Source organism: Onychostoma macrolepis, chromosome 22, assembly GCF_012432095.1.
Source record: "Onychostoma macrolepis isolate SWU-2019 chromosome 22, ASM1243209v1, whole genome shotgun sequence".
Classification (NCBI taxonomy): Eukaryota; Metazoa; Chordata; class Actinopteri; order Cypriniformes; family Cyprinidae; genus Onychostoma; species Onychostoma macrolepis.
Window position 1 is genome coordinate 38,218,490 of NC_081176.1, and position 11,285 is coordinate 38,229,774.

Genomic DNA, 11,285 nt, shown 5'->3' on the forward strand with positions numbered 1-11,285 from the left:
TAACGAGGACGCTTTGATTTCTGAAACGTACAGTTTTTATAGTACAATGACTTCTTTGGGTCATGACACATCAAGCTGATGGTTGCCGCCGGGTTTTTGCTGTGTGTTCGACACATCGGCAGGAGTTCAGCATATTGAATCTGGGTTGGGGCTGTCGGTGAGAGAAATCACTCTGATTGGCTGTTCAGTTTAGTAAACAAGAACGTGCACAAGGATAAAAGCGAAAGTTATGAAAGCAGGCAAAGAAGTCAAGATGGCAGAGACAGAAGGCTCATCTTACCTAAGTTTTACAAGAACATTAGAGCCGCTTGGAATGAAGAAAGTGCTCAGGATGATTGATATTCAAAATGTTACGTATGCGCTGCTTTGTTTACTGTTTGTATATCTGCAGTCCTTATTTCCGTTTTTTGAATGACGAATATAGACAATTGATTCCTGCTGATTTAGATGATTATTTCCTTACACTCGGGTGGGACCATGTCTGTCAAACAAGTATACTGTAAGTATTAATAAGTGTCATCTCTCATTAAAAGTATAATATGTGACTCATTTACTATATCAAAGTGTTCTCAAGTCATTGATGATTTGTGTGCAGTGAGAGATGAAAAGAAGACTTTGATAGTGAAGATGGGAGATGATGTCACACTTCACACTGATGCTGATATAGAGGCAGAAGATCAGATCCTGTGGACGTTTGAAGCTCTAGATGCTCGTATCGCTGAAATCAGAGAAGGAACCAGAGAGACATTTGATGGTGCTGTTACGTCTCTGGACGTAATGTGTCATTTCTTTATTATTCATTTATATTTATTTTTAATGTTGTGAATTGTTGTTGTGCAGTTCGTTGTCTCTCTTTTGCTCTATCTCTCCCTCTCCTTCTGAGTAGGCTTGATTGGGTTCAGCTGCGGCAGATTACGTTGATGAGAGCGGGAGTGTTGAAATACTGGGAAAGACGGCAATACAAGAGAGCTTCTGGTGCACACGTAGAGCTCCGTTGTCGTTTGTCCCTCATCTCCTGCCCCAGACATTTAGATTTTTGTTGGAGTTCTAAATGTTAGTGTGTTCTTTTGAGTGAGTTAAGCCTGTGTGGCCAGTTTTCACTGTTGAGTTATGAGGACATTTGTTTTGTTACTTTGGTATGAGTTTATCTTTGTATTATATTCTATTTATATGTTTCTGTTTATTTAGACCGCTGCTGATTATGACATGTGTTAATGTTTAATTCATTATTTTTCCCAGGAAGCCGTAGGGAGGCGGTTGCCATTTATTTTTCCTGAGTAGTTTTCTCTTGTTTATGGTCAGATAGGGAGTAAGGAAAGACTTTTGTACTTTCTTTGGGATTTTTATTTTGTTAGGTAAGTTATATTTATTTCTCTTTTAGTTAGAACCATTTTTGTTTATTATTTTGGCCTGAACCCCTTCTGAAGATTCACGCTTCCTGCTATTCATATTTGTGTCAATAAAAAGCTTACTTTTGACACTATTTCGTTTTTGGTATTAATTTGTTTGTGAGCTGGGACAGGAGAAGGGATATGCATAAAATTAATTCTTTTATTTGTCATCGACATTCCTAACCCTAGACGGGGAGGTCGTGACAGTGCTGATGGGAGATTCACAGACAGATTGATGCTGGATGAAACTGGATCCCTGACCATCAGAAACATTGACATTGTACACACTGGAGTCTATATACTACAGATCACGAAATGGTTCACAGGAAGATGGCCCTCATACAAACGATTCACTGTTAAGGTCGATGGTGAGCGTCTCTTATCTTTTAGTGTAATAATGATCACAGTTCTTCATCATATATTATTTATTTTTTTTCCTGCAGGTACTTCTGCTAGAAAGGCTAAATGTTCAGACTCCATTCAGAGTTTCTTTAGATCACTTCAGTCTTCAATATGTGCCTGTTGGTGGTTTTTATAAACCGACATATATTTATGCTTTAAAAAAAATGATCTATGCCCCTGTTTACACCTGGGATTAAGATGTATTTTCTTCTATCCGACACAAGATTGCGTTTAAACAGCCACAAAAGATCACCTCCTCTCTGTCTGCTGACCTAATTCTTAAAAATCTATAGTTTTCTGCTGTCTCTGTTTGTGTTCATATTAAAATAGCATGAATTTATTTCACAATATTAGATCGATATATCAGAAAAGGCCCATACATATACCTGCCTATAGACCTTTCCCGCAAAGAAATCAGGAAAGTGGACATAGACACCGATTAAATTATCAGGTGTAAATGGCAGTCTCTCTTCCTCGTCGTCTGCTTGTGATCCCACCAAAATGCATCTTTGTGTCAAAGTGACAAAAGCCTCTGTTCTGTCACTCTGTCATCTTCACTTAGCAGTGTGAAGAATATTGCAGATAAAACAGCATCTGAATGATCAGTGTGTGGAAATGTCAAACAAATGCTCTTGTTCACATGCACTTGATCTAACTTTGCGTTTGTATTTGTCTCTTTCTATGTGCTGTTGGCACAAATGAAGACAGGGCTATATCAGTGATGGAGGGAGATGATGTCACTCTAAATACTGGCACTGAATTAAGCAAAGATAAGGAGATAAAGTGGCTGTTTGGAGATCTAGGCATGATGGCTCCCATAGCTGAAATCAATGGAGAGACCGGAGAGATCTTTACATATGAGGGTAAGGCTGATGGGAGATTCAGAAACAGACTGAAGCTGGATCATCTGACTGGATCTCTGACCATCAAGAACACCGGCCCTGAACACCTTGGATTCTATGAAATCCAGATCAAACACTGCAGTGGGGTTATATACAGGATGGTGATGGTTTCTGTCAGTGGTGAGTAGCTCATGTCAGTATAATAATAATCAATGGGATAGTTCACCCAAAAATGAAAATATGCTGTGCATTTACCCACCCTCAGGCCATCTGAGATGTAGGTGAATTTCTTCAGCAGAACATTAAAGAGATTTTTTTTAGCTAAAACTGTGGTGATTCACAATAATCAGTGTCGAACTGATGAAGATGTTTTCTTGATTTGCTGGTGCTTTTTCTATTTGCACGTGCAAGACAAGACACGTGCAAGACACGTGTCTTCTGAAGTTGCAGCGCGTTGAGTTCTCTCGGCCACCGTATCAAGCTGATAAAACAAGATCTAAATTATCTTTATGTAGCGACCGTCTCTGACTATAATTAACCCAACCAAAATACCGACTACGCCACCTCGGGAGTTTCACCCAAGGAATTATTCCCCAAGGCAACACACAGGTTCCCCACCCAAGGCAGTTACTAGTAATGGGAGACACAGGCTTCCGTACAAAATTACAAAATTTTATTTTAAGACAAATGAATCGAATAAAAAAAAAAAATAAAAATAAAAAAACAGCGCTTGCCCTCAAGCTGGAGCACACACACACAGACAACCCACAGGGCTGCAGTCTTACTTCGGGATAGACTAGGCCAAAGATCAATTCCTATTCGTACACACACACACAACCCCGTGCACACGGCAAAGCACTGCAATCCGTGAGAAACACCACCACCGCAAAAGAGGCTAGCCACACACTCTCGTCCCGAGTAAACCTGCAGCTCCTGGGAAAACACACACAAAAAAGAAAAAAAATAATTAGTAAATCAATAAAATTGGATGTTACAACCAAACAATTAAGTAGGCTATAGCAAAGGAAAAGTTCAAATTAAACTAAATAAACAATCATCAACATCCACCTCAAATTAAATCAACAAACCAAAATTACTTGACATAAGGTTACAAAAGCAGTTGAAAAATCAGCCACAGCAAACAATATTTCAAGCACAACAAAAAAAACAAAGAATAGATTACCAAAAGGAAAAAAACGATTAACAACTTAGAAAAACTAAAATAAATCAAATATCAATATATAAACCAAATTAAACAAACAAATGCCCTGCAAGGCTCAACCACACCGCCACCCCCAATGTCCCGGAGGCCGCGATGGACAATGTAACACTCCAGACTCAAGGCGGTCAGATGAAAACAAACACTCGACAGAGCATTCCACATGGGAACAAAGCAGCGGCACAGTCGCGGCAGAAAAGCCGCACTCCTAAAATGTATACAAACACCCAATTAACTAAATAAAATATCATAATACACCATTCACCCAAACTTAAGACGATCAAACATTCTTCACTTACCAGCAAGTCGTTGCGGGACTCGGAACGTAGTCAAAACATTCAAACGTTCCATTTAGAGGGAATCATCATGCATCCGCATTTGCGTGCACTAAAATCAGGCTAAAAGTCATTCACTTTGCCAAATACTGAAACACTACCACATGACCAAGAAAATCAACGGCAACATACGTACCAAGCAGAGAGAAAGAGAAGAATACATACCAGGAAACTGAAAGACAAAGAAAGCAGACACGCGCTGGTATGAAGCTCGCTTGTAGGCCAACGAAGCCACACAGGGAAAAGAATGGAAAGTGGAGCTGAAGCACGCCACAGCAGAGTTGTAAAGTCCAGGGGTCAGAAAGTAAAAGTCCTGCCATGTGTTTATTCCACCCATGAACTCAGCAGCTGATTTCACCAGAGGAGGAACCAACTCATTCCTTTCAAGTCACAAACGAGTCTCGAGTCAAATCCCAAGTCCTCAAAGAGTTAAAGTTAATGAGATAATTAAGAGACTAATTAAATTATGATTGTGCATTAGTGATGAACACCTGCTGTTATTGAGAATTACAGAGGATCAGCTGTTGATGTTTTATTGGTTAAAATGATGCCACCATCACGGAGATCAGTGCTTGCTTTAGTTGGGCTCTTGGTCCGTGACTCCTGTGTTAGATCTCTTTTTGTAGCAATGCATGTGCTGTTATAAATCAGAGAGATCAGTGCTGTACAGTGAGCACTTGTTAGCTGCTTTTAGATGAATAAATAATCGTCACCTGGCCTGACTACATCCAACATACTTTGTTTCATTTGTAGGTTTATGTTTTGAATAATCAACCCTGTGAAACTACAGCATGCAAGGAAAGCATTGGTCCAACAAGTATAATGAATTTATTTTAAACCTATTGTACATATTTGAACTCTTATTCTAATTAGACACACACAGACATCACTAACCAGCATATGAATCTCAACAATGGTGACAATCTTCAAAATGCTTCATGCTGCAATGCATGCTGGGTAACACCATAGTAAAAACTCCCATCATGCACTGCAGTATGAAAAATTATTGTCACCACTGTTGAGGATCATATGATAAGTGTTCATGTTTAAAAGCCTGAGCTGATACAGTTATTTTTTCCAATATTAGAGCATTATAGTGGCACTTGTTTAACAGGACTTTTTTCACAGTTCAATAATAGCTGAATGTCAGTCAACAAACCAAAGAGACACCTTCATGATGTTCGTTCAAATGATTTAGAAGCAGAAAGTGCAAGCTAAACTCAAGCTCAAAAGAACCAAACCTCAAGCTTTTAATTCAGCAATGCACAAATGTTTGCTGTAAAACACTATTGCAATTGCTTAAAAGCAAATTACTTTGAGTTATTAAAAAGGCCAAGAGCCCAACTAAAGCAAACACTGATCTCCATGATGGTGGTATCATTTTAACCAATAAAACATCAACATCTGATCCTCTGTAATTCTCAATAACAGCAGGTGTTCATCACTAATGCACAATCATCATTTAATTAGTCTCTTAATTATCTCATTAACTTTAACTCTTTGAGGACTTGGGATTTGACTCGAGACTCGTTTGTGACTTGAAAGGAATGAGTTGGTTCCTCCTCTGGTGAAATCAGCTGCTGAGTTCATGGGTGGAATAAACACATGGCAGGACTTTTACTTTCTGACCCCTGGACTTTACAACTCTGCGCCACAGCAGACAAACAACCCAGCCAGGAGGAACAGCCGCATCCCAGAGGGGAGTCGCATACCTGAGCTACCGGTATGTGACACTTATATACGTGCACTCAAAAAAATTATTCAGTCTAAATTTACATTTTATGTAATTCAATTGCATAACAATTTTCCATCCATTTAGATTACATAGTTTTAACATAAACAAATCAATAAACTTAATATGATTCATATCCATCAGTCATACGTGAATGAAACAGGTAAGATTTATGTAATAATTCACAGCAAAGTCCCCACACTGATCAGTGTTCATGTGTTTCCACACTACAGAGTGTTCAAGTAGAATTGAAGCAGTGCTGGAGTTAAGAAGATAATTATGTGATGATTGATCATTAATGATGAACAGCTGCTGTTATCAAGAAGAATCACCGAAGGAAAGAGAAACACAAGAACTACAACTGACTTCAGCCACAGACGAAGATGAAATCAACTGAAATAAAAGACATTAAATCTCTCAAGATCTGATTAAACAGCTTCACAAACAGCATCAGATTGACCAGATTGACTTTATTTCTGTCAGACTTCTAGAGAAGCTCTTATTGAGAATTAACAGAGGTTTAGATGCTTTATTGTTTTGTTTGAAATCACCATCAAAGAGACCAGTGTTTCCTTTTGTTGAGCTCTTGACCCTTGACATTTTGGTGTTAATATTACACTGGTTGCTTTAATTGTGTGATAATTTAAAACGCGCTCAGCTTAGCCAGTGAAGCCAAGTGAAAAAGAGTTGTGAGTAGATGATCCACTGATCTCATTTCAACTCAGTTTCTGATTATATAGACATTAGGTTTTTTCATAGCTTCATATCTTGCAGTATTGTAAATATCAGAAAATTTGAATAATTTACAAATCACTTTGTGCACATAAAGTTTTCATCTGTAGCAATACAAAGACCACAGACATCAATAATCAGTATATGAATCTCAACAATGGTGACAGTCAAGAAAATATTCAGATGAAATTCTGAACATCACAAAACAAGCTACTAAAAGTCACAACTATAACAGCATACGTAAAATAAAATAGTAAGAATAAAAGAAAATAATCAGACAATTCAGCTGCGTTGTTTATTCATGCTGCAATGCATGCTGGGATACATGGGAGAGTCTTGTACTATGCTGGTACCCAGCATGCATTGCAAAATGAAGCATTTTGTTGACTGTCACCATTGTTGAGATTCATACGCTGATTCTTGATGTCTGTGGTCTTTGGATTGCTACAGATGAAAACTTTTTGTGCACAAAGTGATTTGTAAATTATTTAAATTGTCTTATTTTACAAGACTGTGAGATCTGAAGCTATGTAAAAAAATCTAAAGCAGTACTACATCCATACAATCAGATGTTGGACATGAAATGAGGTCTTTTGAAATGAGAAACTCTTTTTTTTTTTTTCTCTCTTAGCTTTGCTGGCTAAGCTAAGTGCATTTTATATAAACACACAGTTAAAGCAACCAGTGTAATATTAACACCAACATGTCAAGGGTCAAGAGCCCAGAGCCCAACAAAAGGAAACACTGGGGCCTGTACCATGAAGCCGGATTAGCTGGCTAGCCAGGTAAGTTTCAGTTTAGTTTGCCCAAACTCTGGGTTTTAGGTACCATGAAGGTAGCTCGGCTTTAAGCGTTGTTTGTTGCCATGGTATCTTATGCTGCACGGCTAACCTGCTCCGGGGCAGGTTATGTTCTGGATTCGAGATCTCAGACTGAAATTCGACCAATCAGCTGTGATCAAAGAAACATATAGGTGACGTCACATATCCCAGGGTCTGTTGCAATGGCTTCACCTTTTCTACCAAATCCTGTGGATATCTCCGCACAAATTGTTAGACGAGCACTTCAGAGAAAGAGTTTTAAGGACAGACAAAATCCCTAGATTTTCCTGATACTTACTTGTATGAAAGATACAGATTCTCCGCGGAAGGAATCTCTTATATTTGCGAACTTCTTGAGCCGCACATATCAAATGTGACACGTCGAAGTCATGCTCTTACTGTACCGCAAATGGTATGCATTGCGTTGCGTTTTTGCAAGCGATGCGTACTTATATGCGGTCGGTGATGCAGAGAACCTTGGGAAAAACACGGTTTGTCGAACCATTCGCAAGGTGGTCCTCGCACTGCAGGGGTACATGAATAGCTTCATAGTGTTCCCGGACATTTATCGACCATGTCCATAAAAGAGGGCTTTTATAAAATTGCCGGTAAGATTGATAGGGTGACACTACATGAACAGATTTACTTTTATACATTCACTTTTTCTCCCCAGAAAGCAGATTTCACTTAGAACACTTAAATTATACAATACAGTACATGTTAATATTATTCTAAATCTTTTAACAAATATATTAATCTTATGATAGGATTCCCTAGAGTCATAGGAGCAATAGACTGCACACATGTTGCAATCTCCACAGCTCTTGGAGAACATGAGGCAGATTATGTGAATAGAAAGTCCTTTCACAGCCTCAATGTTCAGGTAGTTGTACTATAGATTCAAGATGACTTATTTTCAGTGAGATGAATCATTAACACATATGACAATGATCTACTGTACATTTCATCTTCAGATAACTTGTGATCATGAATGCATGATCACAAGCTTGATGCCAAATGGCCTGGCTCAGTGCATGACTCACGAATTTTCCGTGAGTCTGTGTTGTGTCAGCGCTTTGAGGAAGGCAAGTTACAGTACAAAACACTTTAAAGTGTTCTTTTTAATTGACAAAGCAAAACTTATACAATTTTCCCCTTTTCTGTTCTGTGACAGGGCTTTTTGATGGCCTGTTGGTAGGAGACAGGGGTTATGCATGCCAGAGATTTTTACTAACCCCCTATCCTGACCCTCAGACAAGGCCACAAAACAGGTTCAATGTGGCCCTCAGTAAAACCAGGGTCAAGATTGAGATGACCTTTGGCATCCTAAAGGCACGTTTCAACTGCCTTCGGCGGTTAAGGGTGTCACCAGAGCGGGCATCACAGATAGTGGCTGCATGTGCCATTCTGCACAATATAGCCACTATCAGAAAGGAGCAAGCACCACCACTAAACCAGCTTCTCCCCGATGAAATTGACCCAATCACACTTGACCACCCAGCTGGCGCAGCTGTCAGAGATGCAGTCACCATACAATATTTTACTTAATAAAAGCACATTGAAACTGCAGATAGGTCTCAAATGGTTTTATTGTTGATGTGGCTAGGGAGGGAGAAAGAGAGAAAGATGCATTAATAAGTATTGAGTGTTCATACTAATGTGTTGCCTGTTTCAGTAAGTTCACATACTGAGATCTGTTTTTCCAGTTGTTTGATCTCCAATTTAATTTTTTTAATTTGGAGGCTCCTCAGCTCACAGTCCAGCTCCTTTAGAGTGCAGTCCAATTCTAGGCTCCTTTTGTAAAGGGCCCTGACTGAGTCAGTTTCCACCTGAAATATAATTCCACCACAAACAGTCATTACAAATCTTAAGGTAAATCAAATGACAAGGCAGGAGTTAATACAGGCACAGGACTGGCTGTAATTTATGTCAAGGGTTTAAAGCAGTACCTTGTTCACATTCCTTCTGAAGCCCATTGAGGTAGAGGCATCAGTTTGTGGGGCAGGTTGTGAAAAATCCTACAATAAAAGATAAGGGCCAGTCACATTTGTGTGACATTAAAATGTGTGCCATTAAAAAAAAATAAAAAAAACAATGCATTCACCTCAGCAATGGTTTCAGAACACACAGAGAGGGTGTCTTCGTCATTTGCGTCACCCTAATAAATAAAAGTAGGCCAATGTAAAGCGTAACTGTTGTAAAGCATATTCACAGTGTTCTGTCTGCTGCAAGTTCACCTCTGTGTGGGAGACTGTGTGAACATGTGCCGGCTTCAACAGGGACACTGCATTTCCCTCTACTGCAGAACATACAGTCAGCCACATGTACAACTTTTAAAAAGTAGTAATGCATTGCACACATACCCAGTGTCACTTGCTTAGAGGAGCCAGCACCAGGGTCAGATTGTACAGCACCTGTAATACCATCCATAATCGGCCGCCCCTTATTGCTACTCAGAGCCAGCTCCTCTGCCACAGTGTATTCTGAGGTGGCCCTCCCACAGTTTTCCGAATGTTTGCTTTTTTCTGTTTTTTTCTGTTTGCTGCAAAAAAGTTTTTGTGAAAATGTTCACGAAAGTAATAAAAGGTTATGGTAAATACTCACCACTTTGAATGATATTTTTATATTTTGTCTTTATCTGCTGCCAAGAACGTTTGTAGTTGGGGTTGCATCTAAAAATCAATGAATAGCCTATTAATCTATATGACGTAGGCCTAATATACAGTCACATTTTTATACACAAACCTTTATACATACAGTATACATATATACACATTTTAATTTAAGCATTAATACATTTTTAAAATAAAACTAACTGTTAACATACGTCTAATGCACAGTGAAGTAACATGAGTAACTTGAACAACTAACGGAATTAACATTAGATTAATAAATGCTGAAAAACTATCGTTCATTGTCAATTCATGTTAGCTGCATTACGTTCTCTAAACAAATACAACCTTATTGTAAAGGCATCATATACACGCGCGCACACACATACATCATGCACATCATTTTTAATTAATATTGAATGTATATTTGTTTAATTTACGCATTAACGCAATCAGCGATCTTTTTCCAACACTCTTCTCTTGCTTTGGCAGCAGATACAGTATTACTGCGTGCTCGAAACACATGTTTATATTCTTCATATTTTGAATAATTATTTCTTGCTCCTAGAAAAAATATACAGCTCTCGCTCTATCCATATTGAACGCGATTGGTTGTTCGGTGCCGACATCACTCTTTTATGTGCACGCCCGTGGAGTAATCATAGCTTAAGGATCAAAGCCCGAGTTAACAGAGAAAGTTGATGAGCTGCTTCATGGTACCAATTAAGCCTGATTGCATCGGTTTGGTTTTGTCAACTCAAAACTAATCCTGTAACCCGGAGTTTGTTTAGCCACCATCATGGTACAGGCCCCTGGTCTCTTTGATGGTGATTTCAAACAAAACAATAAAGCATCTAAACCTCTGTTAATTCTCAATAAGAGCTTCTCTAGAAGTCTGACAGAAATAAAGTCAATCTGGTCAGTCTGATGCTGTTTGTGAAGCTGTTTAATCAGATCTTGAGAGATTAAATGTCTTCTTTTATTTAAGTTGATTTCATCTTCGGCTGTGTCTGAAGTCAGTTGTAGTTCTTGTGTTTCTCTTTTCTTCGGTGATTCTTCTTGATAACAGCAGCTGTTCATCATTAATGATCAATCATCACATAATTATCTTCTTAACTCCAGCACTGCTTCAATTCTACTTGAACACTCTGTAGTGTGGAAACACATGAACACTGAGCAGTGTGGAGACTTTACTGTGA

General features: G+C 38.7%; 1 pseudogene; it reads left to right on the top strand.

The window, feature by feature from the left end:
- Nucleotides 1-7,656: 7,656 nt before the first annotated feature.
- LOC131530959 (putative nuclease HARBI1) lies at nt 7,657-9,069 on the top strand (annotated as a pseudogene).
- The last annotated feature ends 2,216 nt before the right edge of the window (nt 9,070-11,285 follow it).